This window comes from Mangifera indica, chromosome 2, assembly GCF_011075055.1.
Source record: "Mangifera indica cultivar Alphonso chromosome 2, CATAS_Mindica_2.1, whole genome shotgun sequence".
NCBI classification, from domain to species: domain Eukaryota; kingdom Viridiplantae; phylum Streptophyta; class Magnoliopsida; order Sapindales; family Anacardiaceae; genus Mangifera; species Mangifera indica.
The window spans coordinates 1,481,620-1,495,244 of NC_058138.1; the positions used below are offsets into that span (position 1 = coordinate 1,481,620).

General features: G+C 36.2%; 1 protein-coding gene and 1 long non-coding RNA gene across 2 annotated transcripts in view; one reads left to right on the top strand and one right to left on the bottom strand.

The window, feature by feature from the left end:
• Positions 1-1,634: 1,634 nt before the first annotated feature.
• LOC123209558 lies at positions 1,635-3,798 on the top strand. Its single transcript, XR_006501087.1, has 2 exons — positions 1,635-1,765; positions 3,019-3,798. It is a non-coding gene; the product is annotated as an uncharacterized LOC123209558 (long non-coding RNA).
• A 3,861-nt stretch (positions 3,799-7,659) lies between these two features.
• The window catches only part of LOC123208395, a 52,756-nt gene continuing 46,790 nt past the window's right edge, over positions 7,660-13,625 (bottom strand). The window contains exons 14-15 of the mRNA XM_044625883.1: positions 8,013-8,130; positions 7,660-7,908 (exon numbers count right to left, since the gene is read on the bottom strand). The gene's annotated coding sequence lies outside the window, so the exon portion shown is untranslated. The remainder of the gene's footprint in view (positions 7,909-8,012; positions 8,131-13,625) is intronic.

Sequence of the window (13,625 nt, forward strand, 5' to 3'; positions counted from 1 at the left end):
ATCTCCTCTAACCAAGGTTGGGATTGTTGATGTATCTATCCTTATAACTCAACAAAAACACATTAAATTATTCTCATTTTGTGCATTAGATATCCATCATTGTAATTGAATAGTTAACATAATCCCAACAATTATAGGTAAAGAATCCAACGAGAAATACAAACTTTGAAAGCAACATACCAACTACTTTCGTCATAAAATTTAAACAATAATCAAATACAAACAATGAAAAAGAATCAATCACTTATAGCTTTACTGTAAATGATTCATTACAAACTCAATTCATTCATCTATGAAAGAAAGTTCCACCAAATTCAATTGATTTAACTTTTATTGCTTTCTACTGTAATTGCTATTGCATCTGGACAAGATGTTTTTCAACAAGTCTGTAAACGACATGTCATTTGTAAACTAATTCAATATGTCATCCATAATCAATCAGTAATTAATAACTACAAAGTTTAATCAATGAATTTAATAACATAATATTGAGCTTCTGAAAAAGAAAAGAGTTGAGTAAGTTTCAGAGCTTCACCTAAGCACACAAGTATCAAAGTGTATGTTATGTATGTATGTATGTATGTATGTATGTATGTATGTATATAGTCTTAAAAAAAGTAAATCCAAAATGATCCAATCATCAAATGAATAGTTTCACCAACTCCCGAGTTTCATCATGTAACCTTAACATGCAAGTTGAGCATTACTTGGCCAAATCTTAGTACACATGCTTAAAATTCTACCTTTATAATTTCAATAAAACCACCATCTACATTTTTTAATTATGGGTATAATTATCAATTTCAAAAGCAAATTACTAAAAACATAAACAGCTTACCCGTATCAATACACTATCAAATTATATTTGCTCAAGTTCAACTACAATTCAATACGCACCAAATTTAAACCACATAAATATATTTAGAAGTCATTCAATATATTTGCTTGCACTTTATGATCCTTGATGGTCTTTTCCTAAATCGAATACAATCTTTCTCACAATTCTGTAATAATCTAGCAACAAAACATGAAAATCGCATTTTCAAACAATATTTCAAGTAAATCATATTTTAAAACTATAATATCATTATATAGATCCTCATTAAAAGTTTTTGAAATCACATTGAGTAAACCTGACAAAAAGAATCTAACAAAAACAACCATCAATTGTAACTTGTGATCTGTTCCTAATGTATTGAAAGTCATTTGGCACTAACTTTGCCAACATGAGGAATAGATTCGGGAACAATTGCCAATCTCATTTGTGCAGTTGAAATCATTAACAATTATTAGCATACACATTCAAATTGTTTAAGCCTAGTACAACTAGTGGGAAAAAAGGTTTTAACCTTCGTCTCTCTAGCATAATAACGCCACGTGACGAGAATCAGTTTATCATGTAAGATAGAGTGTAGTTTAAGCTTGCATAATTTTAATGTGTTGTTTGTCGTGTTTTTGTATTTGTTGCGCGGGTAGACTATATTTGGGCTATTGTTGGGCTATGATTTCAAGGTTGGGAGGGAAAAAATTAGCCCTTATTTAAAAATTTGTTGGGCCTAATGCATACATCTGTTCATTTCTTTTTCCTTCCAAATTCTCTTAGTTTTCTTTTTACCCTTTAGTTTCTCTTCTGCAAAAGCTGTCATCAATCCACAAGTTCTCTTCCTCTTTTGTAAAAACTCTGTGGAAACTTCAATTTCATTCGCACAGACAGGTTGTCACTGAGACTGACTCAAAAATCGTTACGCTTTCAACCATCGGCCTGGTAATCTCTCAAAAATCGATAAGAATCCTTTAGCTTTCTTCACTACTTTCTCTGCATGATCTCTCTAACATACTGTCTTCTGTCTGGATAATCATTAATTCGTTTTTATAATGATGTAAAATGTTTGATTTGTGTTTGGGTAATCATTAATTCATCTCATAATGTTGTATAATGATGTAAACTGTCATAATGTTTGGTTTGTGTATCAATCTCATTTGATGCATGTTTCGTTAAAAGATTGATTCTTCTATTTAACATTTTTTATGCCCTAACTGTTTCTGCCTTAAGCTTGCATAACACAAAAGTATTGTTTTATTCATGTTCCGTGTTCTTATGTTAAAAATTGAAGTCTTGCCTTTCATGAAATATTACCACATCATATGTTACCAAATTATTTGCCAAAGTTGAAATTCTTGTCTTGATATTTGGACTATAATTGTTTGTCTTGTTCACATGCTTTGTTTGGACTATAATTCGTATTTATAAATTGTTTTTATTTGGAATGGTGTTTTTAATTTAATTTGTAAATTTAGGTTCAGAAATAAACTGTACAAGTATAATTGAATACTTTTCCTGAAGCTCCGAAGATTTTTATATAAAATCAAAAGGAATAAAATTTAGAAGACTAAATTTTAGAAGCTCCGGAATAACAACAGTACAACAGAGTCAAGTGAAGAACCTGGCTTGGGCTCACATCCAATTTTTGCTCCAAAGCAGGAAGATATGGGCCTGAACCAGCAATCATCACAAAGTCAGAATCAATCCAATTTACACACAGATAGGGAAACTGACCTTTTTGACTACCAATTGGCTAGAGATAGATCTAGGAGGAATACAAGGCTACCCTCTAGGTATCATTTGGATGTCTGATTTTGTATGCTTTTCGTAGGGCTTATCATATGTCTTTTTTGTTGCTGTTGCTGCTATTGTTCATTTTTTGTTAAAAGAATGATTCTTTTATTTCACCCTAAATTTTTTGTATCTGCACTAATTCATTCTGCCTTAAGCTTGCATAACATGACATGAATGCATTTTTTGTTGTGTTCACATTGCTTCAACGTTTTCTGTTTGGATAATCATTAATTTGTTTTTTCTAACGTGGTAAAATGTTCAGTTTGTTTTGCAATTCGTATTTTCATCTGCTATTTTGTTATTAAAAATTTTTTCAGTTCACATTGTGTTTTTCACATTACATAATTTGAATGAAATGTTCCTTTTTTGTCTGACATTTAGTTGCAAATAATTTTCACCAGAGCACAATGGCATATTTTCTGGATCCCTAGAGTGTAGCATTACTGGCACGAAGGAAAATTTTAACCTTCGTCTCTATGGTATAAGAACGTTGAATGTATGTACTATGTAAGATGCTGTTAGTTTAAGCTTTCATAATTTGAATTTATTTTCTGTCATGTTCACATTGTTTTGTTTTGTTTTAGTGTTTTTCGAGCCGGTGGGCAATATATTTGGGCTGTTTTTGGGCTGTGGTTTCAAGGTATAGAGAGAAAAAAGTAAGTTTTATTCAAAAAGATTGTTGGGCTCGATGCATACATCTGTCCATTTCTTTTCACTCTTTAGTTTCTCTTCTGCAGAAACTGTTATCAATCTTCAGGTTCTCTTCCTCTTTTATTAATCTTCTGCAGACTACTCGCACATAAGAGTTGTCACTAAGACTTTCTAAAGAATCATAACGCTACCAACCATTGACCTCTTATATCTTAAAAATGGGTAAGAATCTCTTAGCTTTCTTCACTACTTTCTTTGCATGCACTTTTAAACGTGGGGTTTAAACATACAAACAAGAACCCTGATAATGTTTAGTATGCTATTGAAAGATCCAACTGGATGTAGAAGAAGCGCTGAATCAAAGAAGTTCATTCGGCAAAACTTACAGAACATATGAATTTAGAAATAAATGTGAAGATTGCATTTTCTAGAGTATTTTAAAACTATATGATTTGATATGTGATCATCTTGTGGCTCTGGTTATTTGACATTGTTCTACCTCTATTGCAACTTTAAGTATTATGTTTAAATTGTTGTGATTTTATCTGTTTTAAATTAGGTGATATTTATAAAACAAATAATTTATCAGGGAAAATTCTGACAACTATAATTTAGAGTTTAACTTAACTATAAAAGATCATTTGAAATCAATTTCAACTTTACTAATGTATAGTTTACAATTAAAATTATGTGTATATAGTTTTTTATACACAATTGAATACGTAGATTATTTCAAATTAAAGATAAAATAACATTCAATTATATGATACATATTTTATGTATCTAATTGTGTACGAAAAAGTGATTGCATATTCTAAAGTCTTGAAAGTAGTTTTTTTTAAATATATATATATGTACTACAAAATTTCAGCCAGTTGTCTTTTACTCCCTAACAAAAAAATGAGTACATTTTTGGACCAATGAGCTTCATTCCTAACAAGGCTTTATTTGAGCTTAGCTGCCTTTACTTCCTAACAAAAAAGGAGTACCTGTTTGGACTAGTAGCCTTCAGTCCCCAAAAAGGCTCCATTTGAAGACTATAACAAATGACATGGAAAAATCCAGGGGATAATAGTGAGTTCCACCCATCTACAAAACCAAAAAGAAGAAACACAAGTCAACCACAAAAATATTAGAGCAATTATAAGGGCACGGAAAAGACAAGAGAAGAGAATAAATGAAAAAAAGAAAAAGTATGATTTTACTATTGTTAAACACTTAAATGAAGTGAAATGATTAAAGCAGTTGAATTAAACTCAAATTAAATATTAAATAAAATTGAGTTAGCTTAATTTGAATCTTAAAGTAGACGCTTTTAATTGATATGAGAGTTTTTGGGTATGATATTTTTGTGAAGTATCATGTTACACTGTTAGTTTTACTAACAATCATGGAAATGACATAGAAAAGATTGACCAAACAAAAAAGAAATTAAAATGATAACAATTTGAAAAAAAAAACATAAAATTATATATTTGTAATAGTTGTATTAAAATGATATAATAAAAAACTACAAGGACAAGAATGATGTCAAAGTCTTTTTTCTATTAAAATTTTCTTAATAATATCTTGTTTTTTGGTCGAAAATGTACGTTATCATAATTCACTTTTTAAATAGAAATTAGACTCTCATCGATTTTCACATAAATCAAGAGTGGAATGATTTCTTTTTAGATTTTCATGACTAAATTTTACTCATCCATTTTCATCTTCCCCGGGGTCCTTCATTTTGCAATCTTTTTTCCCTCTTTTTTGATAGATTCACTATTTCATGTCTGATCAACTCATTTACATCCATAGAATTCAGTTCAATCTAGCTTGAAAATTGGATAAATGATTCAATTCAGGTCATATTGAGCTTCTAATTTTATTTGAATAATTTATACCAATAATTACAAAATTTTCGTTTTACTTATTATCAAATAAAATAACAATAAAGTTATATATATATATATATATATATATATATATATATATATATATATATATATATATATATATATATTTATATTTATACTTAATTTGAGTATATAAATAATGTATTATCATGTGAATAGATAATTTTAAATTAAAAAAAATCCAAGAGGGATTCTAATGTGAAGTTTAGGTGTGTGGTTATTAGTTAAAAAGTGAGCTGTGATAACGATATTTTCAGCTAAAATAGATTGACAAGATTTATAGTGAGAGAAAGACTTAAAGACAATTCTTTTTCATCCTTGTAGTTTAAGATTATTACATTTTAGTCCAATTCTCTCAAATATTATTGTATCTTCACTTTTCAAATTATTATTATTTGGTCTTATTCTTTTATTGATCCTTTTAAGTCAGTTCCATCAATTCTTAGTAAAATGGACAGTATGAAATAGCATATCATAGAAATATCATAAACCTAAAGGTTCCATCTGAACTCAAGGTTTCGTATTGCTTTTACAGTTAGATTCAGACTAAGCTAACTTAAGTTTAATATTTAGTTTGATCGAATTGAATTTAAATTAAAGTTTCAGTTTAATAGTTCAGTTTGAATTTAGCTCAAATATTTATTTGATAATAATTTTCATCATATTAATGATACTGTTAATTTATTGTTGAAACTATTTATCATATTAATGATTTTATTTATTCTGTTTTTAATATTTAATGATATTTTTGATTAATTTAAACAAGTTTAATCTCGAACTAATCATTATAGATTCAATTCAAATTTGAGTTAAAGTATATTCGAGTTTAGTTTGACTCAAGTCTAACCCTAATTGCTCTTGGAAAATAGTAAGATCTACAAAATTTGAGCTTACTCTGCAAATTTGCAAATTGCATCAAGGTCTCATGAGAAGACCTACGAGTAAGCAGCATGCAATATGGGAAAATTTTAAAATAAAATTTATGTTTTTGTGGATCATCCTTTAAAAAGGCACAACATGCCATGACAATGGGCCATGTTATGAGTCTTGAGGTTTTGTGAGCTATTATAACTTCTTTGCGAGTAACCTATGTCACATTCAAACCTTGTCAATTTTTTATCAGAAATAGCTCAGCCCACAAGCCCCCTACTACTAGGAGTAACAATAATAATGTCATGTGGTATGTACTAATAGAAAGTCCTTTAAGATTTCTAAATAGACAAAAATACATTTCTATATATTAATCTTATAGATAAAAATACATTTCTATATATTAATAATCCAACATATGTAGATATAAATTGTTGTTTAGCACAATTACAAAATTTTTGTTATTTAACAAATGTGGTAGGATTGTAGCCATTTTTTACAGGTAAAATTTTTGGATTTTACCCATTTCATATTTAATAAATATTTATAATTATTATGTGGAAAATTCCTTCTAAACAAGGCATCATCATGACAATCAACAACTAAACATATCATCGATTTATAAGTCATCTCAAAGACATAAATAAAATTCCCATTGTTTAGAATCAAAGGCAAAGTCTTGACATGATTGTTCAACTCTTCAAATATGTGAAGATGTTTTCCTATTATATCTCATATCTACATATGAAAATAATTACTTTTTTATCAAATCGAGATCATCTCTTTAATATAATTGTCATATCTTATAGAGGTTTACAGTAGTAATTAATCTTTAGAATCTAATTGTATCTCTATTGTGTATATAGTGTTTATTCTCTTACAGAAAATAGTAACAAGAACTATAAGAAATATGCTGAAAGTACAGACGCTAGCCCCCTCCCTCTCTTTTGGCTGCAAATCCCACTTAAAGAATTACTGTATTCTTGCTTACCTCTTCTTCATCCTATCTTCTCTTTTTATAGTCTGTTTTGGCTTTGTTCTATCGATCTTCGTCTTGTTTTCTGGCCTTGAATCCAGCTGCTGATTAGGGCAAGCCTTGATTTCAGCTCCATAATCTGCCCTGATTTCAGCTTCCTATGTTTAATTCCTTTGCTTTTCCTTTTGTATTTGTGCATTATTGGAGGCCTAACACATTACCATCTCATTAATGTATTACTTAATTTTACTTGTGCTATGATATGTTCAGATTTTTCATTTGTTTCAGTCAAAATACCTGGCGATGCATGTTAATTTTCGTCATCTGAACATTCAATATTTGGAATGTCCTTGAATTGAGTGACACAGTTCAGATACTCACTTCGCTTCCTTCTTAGGACTCCCTCCCTTGTATCTGAATTAGGTAGTGCATATCCCTGTTATCAGTTCATATATAAATTTCAACAGAGAAAAAAATATATTCAATAATATGTATATTGTACTTAAAGAGGCTAGATTATGTAAATCCCAGAACTCAGATGGACACAATCACTCGAATGCATGCTCCTAAAATGGTTCATTTCAACTTTTGAACAACAAGAATTGACAACTACAAACTCAAAAAGACAAACAGAACATAATGAAATGTAAGGAAACAACTGCAGAACTATAGTCTATAGCCGATGCCTCGAGCCTCAATAAACTAAAAGGCATGCCTACTCAAAATATGTACAGTTCATAGAATGAGCATGAACCAGCTTCCACATCATTGAATTGATCTCCCTCACCAGCACCCATGGTGGACTTACGAGATTCTTTGAACACAGTTTCAATATTTGAAATTGTTAATTTATAAACACTTCCATTATTTGGCTTTGTTGTATCTTGATCTTCTACCTGCATAATAAGTGAAACAGCAAATCAAATCCTTTAATATTTAAACTTCAAGTGATACTTAAATTATGAAATTGAACAGAATGAATGCTTATCATAAATAATACCTCTAATCCATGTTATCACTTGTCCCAGCTTCATTCTGAGAAGGACTGCGTCCAAAACTTGGGGAATGTAAGCTTGGGTCCTCTATAGGATCTGCCCTTCTGGTCAATAATATTTTACCTGGAATACTGCAACCTTTAAGCAACCTAAATTACACGAAAAGATAAAGAAACCCAGATACAACTTACAACAGTCCTATCGGGAGTACCAGAAGACAATGATGAAAATATTTTCCAGAAAAAGATTCAGAGGACATGCCGGCACAACAGATAAAGAAGCATCAATTATTTGAATGCTTAACTGAAAAACAAACACAGATTAGTCAATTCATGACAATTGGATGACCTCAGTTCAGTTTTCAAGGAGAATGAGCTCAGAGATTTAAGTACTACGAGTTTGCCATTGACACAACATCGTTTGGCCAAAATCTAGAAGAGTGGATTTTCCAGCTTCTCTAACACCCGTCGATACCATAAGCACCCAAAGCCTTAATCCAACAAATATATCAGAAAGCAGTAGGGAGTTTTTTCTTCTCCTAAAACCAAAGGGAAGTAGAGGGAAAATTAAAAACAAAACATGCCAAAACGAAGGTATGAGATCTGATGCCTTTAAATATCATGCAATGAAAATAACTGATCGTGAATGCAAAATGGCTAAGGAGTACCGCAGGAAAGTCAATATAATAGTCCTGTCAAATAAGATAAGACACAAAAGAAATTAATATCAAATATTAGAGTAACACAAATACAATTAGAACAAAAATTGATTAAAATATGAATTGCAAGAAATCAAATTAACCTTTCGAAGGAGAACTTTTAGACTTCACTTCCTCCAGATTACCATTATTGGAATCTTGACTTTCTCCAATATTGACCAACTTTTCTTGCAAAATCATCACACAAGATGATCAAGGGGCAGCATTTGAATTCAACCGGGTGAACATTGAACAAACTTCAGTAGCATTGACTTGGAACAGCTGTCATAGCAGAAAATTGAAGAAATACACATTGAAGGAACAACTTTTCTCAGTGCCACCTAGAATCAGTGCGGTACCAATATTCACTTACCTCTTGGAGAAAGTCAGTTACACATTTTCTTTTAGGACACCTGAATCCATAGTCCTCGAAAATTTCTACAACTTTATTGCATTGTCCTTGATACACAATCTTTCCTTCCGCATCAAAATGATGTCATCCAAGATTGTGATATGCACCTGCGGCTACGGCCAAACAACAATCTGATATGCAGTTGAACTGTCTAAACCATTTGATATTTCATCCATAAATAAGGTTTTTATGGGACCAACAACCTCTCCTGCATATTTTAATGAAAAATTAATCCTTTAAGGTTTATTATAGCAGGCATCTAATACTTGGAATCATCTATTCCATAAACATTACTACCAAGTGGAGCAGATGCTGTTAGGGCTCGGGTCTACGTGAAGAGGAAAAGAAGAGAAAGAAGGGTGACCTTGAAGGAGCAAATCTGGAATTCGACAGAAGGCATTGATGGTAATAACGGAAAGCAGGATAGTGGAGCGGAAGGCAGCAGTCCAAAAGCTGTGAGTGATAATGTTGGTAGCAATATTAGTAAACAGCAGAGAGGGACTCCAGGTGGCAGCATTTCAGTGGCAGAGAGGATATCAGACAAGCAGCAAAAGATTAGGAGCATGCTGGAAGAGATGGAGGTTATGAATACAGGGGACGCTGAGTTGGCAATTGGAGATTGGTTGGGCGTCAGCAAAGAGTCCAGAAATAAGGGGCTGAGAGAGGAAGCAGGGGAGGAAGGAAAAAGAAGGGAAATAGAGTAAGGGAGAGTCCCAGCCTCTCGAAAGCTGGTGGGGGTAGGGTTTTGTTGTGTTTTGCTGTGTTTTGCTTTAGTTATCTGTTTGGCCTTCATGGTGGGAAGGTTATTATCTTAGTTTGCGTAGTACTCGTTGGTTAAATTCTAGTAGAGTTGTTTATTTGTGCTGATATGGATGAAGAATGTACAATGTAATCAAACTCTTCTTTTGATGAAATGATTCAGTAAAGGTTATTGTTCTCTTGTTAAGTTTCCTTGAATACAACACTGTTACATTAAAAAGTAAAACAAAACAAATCCACAAGGGACGACAGACTCAGCTTGGAATTCCTTTCTCCACCGCATTAGCAGGAGGGTGAAAGCTTCTGGGTAGCTGCTGCAGACTCCAGGTACCTATCACGTGGTATCGAGCATGACCAGGATGGAGAGTCGGGTAGAGGGAATGGAAAAGGATCTGACGGAGGTTCATGAGAGGTTGGTGAGAATGGGCGGCCGACTGGAAGAAATGGACCTGGAAGTAAGAGAAAAACTGAGCGACACCCAAGTAAGGCTGGAAGGGTTGGAAAGTGGCATGGAAGTCATGAAGGGGTACCTTCGGGACCTCAAAGAAGTCATGATCGGGAAAGACGGTGGTGACAAGGGAAAGGCACCGACGGGTCCTGGGCCATCCACGACTCCATTTACGAATCACAATAACGCAACTCCAACTGAAAAGGAACCGACTCCTATCCGCAACCCATCACCTCGGGTGGAGGTAGAAGAAGGGGATGAGGAAACGTCCGAGATTGGACAGAGGGGAGCTGACTGTTTCGAAGGCTTGCGTCGAGACGTCTAGTTTCGACGTCTGGACCTACCGTTATTTGCAGGGGAACAAGTCTTGGAGTGGTTAGAGAAGGTTGAGCGTTACTTCGATGTAAATATAATTCAGGAAAGGGAAAGACTGACGGCTGTAGGGGTCTGCATGGAAGGAGCAGCTTTCCACTGGTTCAGGTGGAGAAGAAGGCGACAGCCGTTTGCCGGTTGGGAAGACTTCCGAATCGCAACTCTCAAAAGGTTTAGGTTGGACAACGAGCGAACGGCTCAAGAGGAGTTGTTTGCCATCCAACTATCGGAATCGGTCCATGAATACCGATACCGATTCGAGTTGTTGTCGGCAGAGATCGAAGAGTTGTCCGAAAACACATTGACTGTGATCTTTATGAATGGGCTTCCGAGTGAACTCAGGGAGGAAGTGCGGCTGTTTCGTCCATCATCTCTGGAGGAAACCATGGAAAGGGCACAGGAAATCAAGCGGAAGAACGCGCTAATAGAGAATAGAGGAGGAGGAGGAGGAGCCCGACCCGAGAGGCCCTACCCGAGGACCCATATGACTTCAGGCCCAATCCGGTACTCGCCCCTCCAGAACATGACCCAGCCCGCACAAGGGACCGGCCCATCCCAGCTCTCACATTTTAAGCCCAACACACAACCCCACCACAGCCCTAACCTTCAAATTAACCGCCCAACAACCAACCCGACGCCTGCCCCAATACCCGGCCCAACTCGCCCCACTTTAAACCTGTGACCATTTGGTCAAACTCGGTCAGAGAACGCGTTTCCATACACAAATGCAGCCTCTTCGTCAAAGGTCCCGAATCCTTCTGTCGCGTCGTCCTCGGTTCAACGAAGGGATAGCAGTTACAAGAGACTGTCCGATGAAGAGTACCGTTCAAAGATAGAGAGGGGTCTGTGCTTCAGGTGCGATGAAAAGTATACCCCGGGGCACCGCTGTCGATTCCGACAACTCCGGATAATGATCGCCTGTGAACAGGAGGCAGCGGAGGACGAAGAAGAGGAAGAGAAGGAAAACGAAGGGGAGGTCATGGAACTGGAAGCAAGCTTAAATTCAAGCTTTGTAGTGGGACTCGGTTCCCCGAAGACGATGAAGTTTACTAGGTTTATCAAGGGGAAACAGGTGCTCGTCTTACTGGACAGCGGGGCAATGCACAACTTCATCTCCGAACGAGTAGTTACCGACTTGCAAATTCCAATCCTACCGACTACCTTTGCAGTGATATTAGGGGATAGTAGGAAAGTCACGGGGGTGGGGAAGTGCCGAGGAGTAGAGCTGACTGTGCAAGGGGTGCAAATAATTCAAGACTTCTTACCATTCAGATTAGGAAGGGTAGATGTAATACTCGGGATTGACTGGCTGAGCCGACTTGGGGAGGTGAAAACAAATTGGGGAAAACAGACCATGAGATTTGAGTGGAATGGGCAGAGAACTGAATTGAAAGGGGATGTTTCGCTATCCAGGTTGGAGACTACGGTAACGACATTGCTTAAATTGTTGGTGCAGGGAAATAAGGGATTGTGGCTGTGCACCGAAGGGGACAAGGAATTGGCCACGATGGATGAAGGGGGCAATCAAGCCGAATTGGTCCCATTGCTCAGGGAATTTGAAGACTTGTTCACCGAACCACACAGCCTACCGCCAAAAAGAGACCGGGACCATGCCATCCGACCGGTGGAAGGAGCCCAACCACCCAATGTGAGGCCTTATCGCTACCCGCACTTTCAGAAGAACGAGGTGGAGAGAATCGTTGGGGAAATGTTATCAACAGGGATAATTCGAACCAGCGTAAGTCCGTTCTCCAGCCCTGTTCTGCTAGTGAGAAAAAAAGACGGGAGCTGGAGATTCTGCGTGGATTATAGGGCTCTGAACCGGGTGACAATCCTCGATAAATTTCCGATCCCAGCTATAGACGAACTTCTGGATGAACTGGAGGGGGCTGAAATTTTCAGTAAGCTGGACCTCCGCTCGGGGTATCATCAGATCAGAATCAGGGAATCTGACGTAGAAAAGACCACCTTCCGAACACATGACGGGCACTACGAATTCCTAGATATGCCATTCGGATTATCAAATGCACCAGCGACGTTCCAGAGCTTGATAAATGACATATTTCGGCCTTTCCTGAGGAGGTTCGTGTTGGTCTTCTTCGATGACATCTTGGTCTACAGTAAGGGAATCGAAGACCATCGGAGGCATTTGCGAAAGGTGCTGGAGTTATTAAGGGAACATCAACTGGTAGTCAATCAAAAAAAATGTCAGTTCGGCAGAGAAAGGATGGAATATTTAGGCCACATTGTCTCACGGAATGGAGTCGAAGCGGACCCTCGGAAGATCGAAGACATGCAAAACTGGCCTATACCACGTGATCTACGAGACCTGAGAGGCTTCCTGGGGCTCACCGGATATTATCGGAGGTTCGTGCGCGGCTATGGAAAAATCGCAGCGCCATTAACGAATTTATTAAAAAAGAACTCCTTCAAGTGGAACAAGGAGGCGCTCGCTGCATTTGACGCCCTTAAGCAAGCCATGGTGACTGTCCCAGTTCTCGCATTACCTAACTTCGTGAAGGAATTCATAGTCGAAACCGATGCTTCAGGTTCAAGGTTGGGAGCTGTTCTCATGCAAGCAGGAAGACCGGTTGCCTACCTAAGTAAGGTGCTGTCGCCTAGAAACAGAGAGAAGTCAGTCTACGAAAGGGAGCTCATGGCTATCGTCTTGGCTTTGCAAAAATGGCGCCACTACCTCTTGGGACGCCACTTCCAAGTGAGGACAGACCAACGCAGCCTCAAGTTCTTAACTGAGCAGAAAGCGGTGAGTCCGGAGCAGCAGAAGTGGTTGGTGAAAATGTTGGGGTTCGATTTTGATATCGTGTATAGGCCGAGATGCGAAAACAAGGCTGCAGATGCCCTGTCAAGAAAACCAGCTGGAGAAGGGGAAATAAAGGTTCTCTCAGTGGCAGTACCGAGTGGGGTGGAAA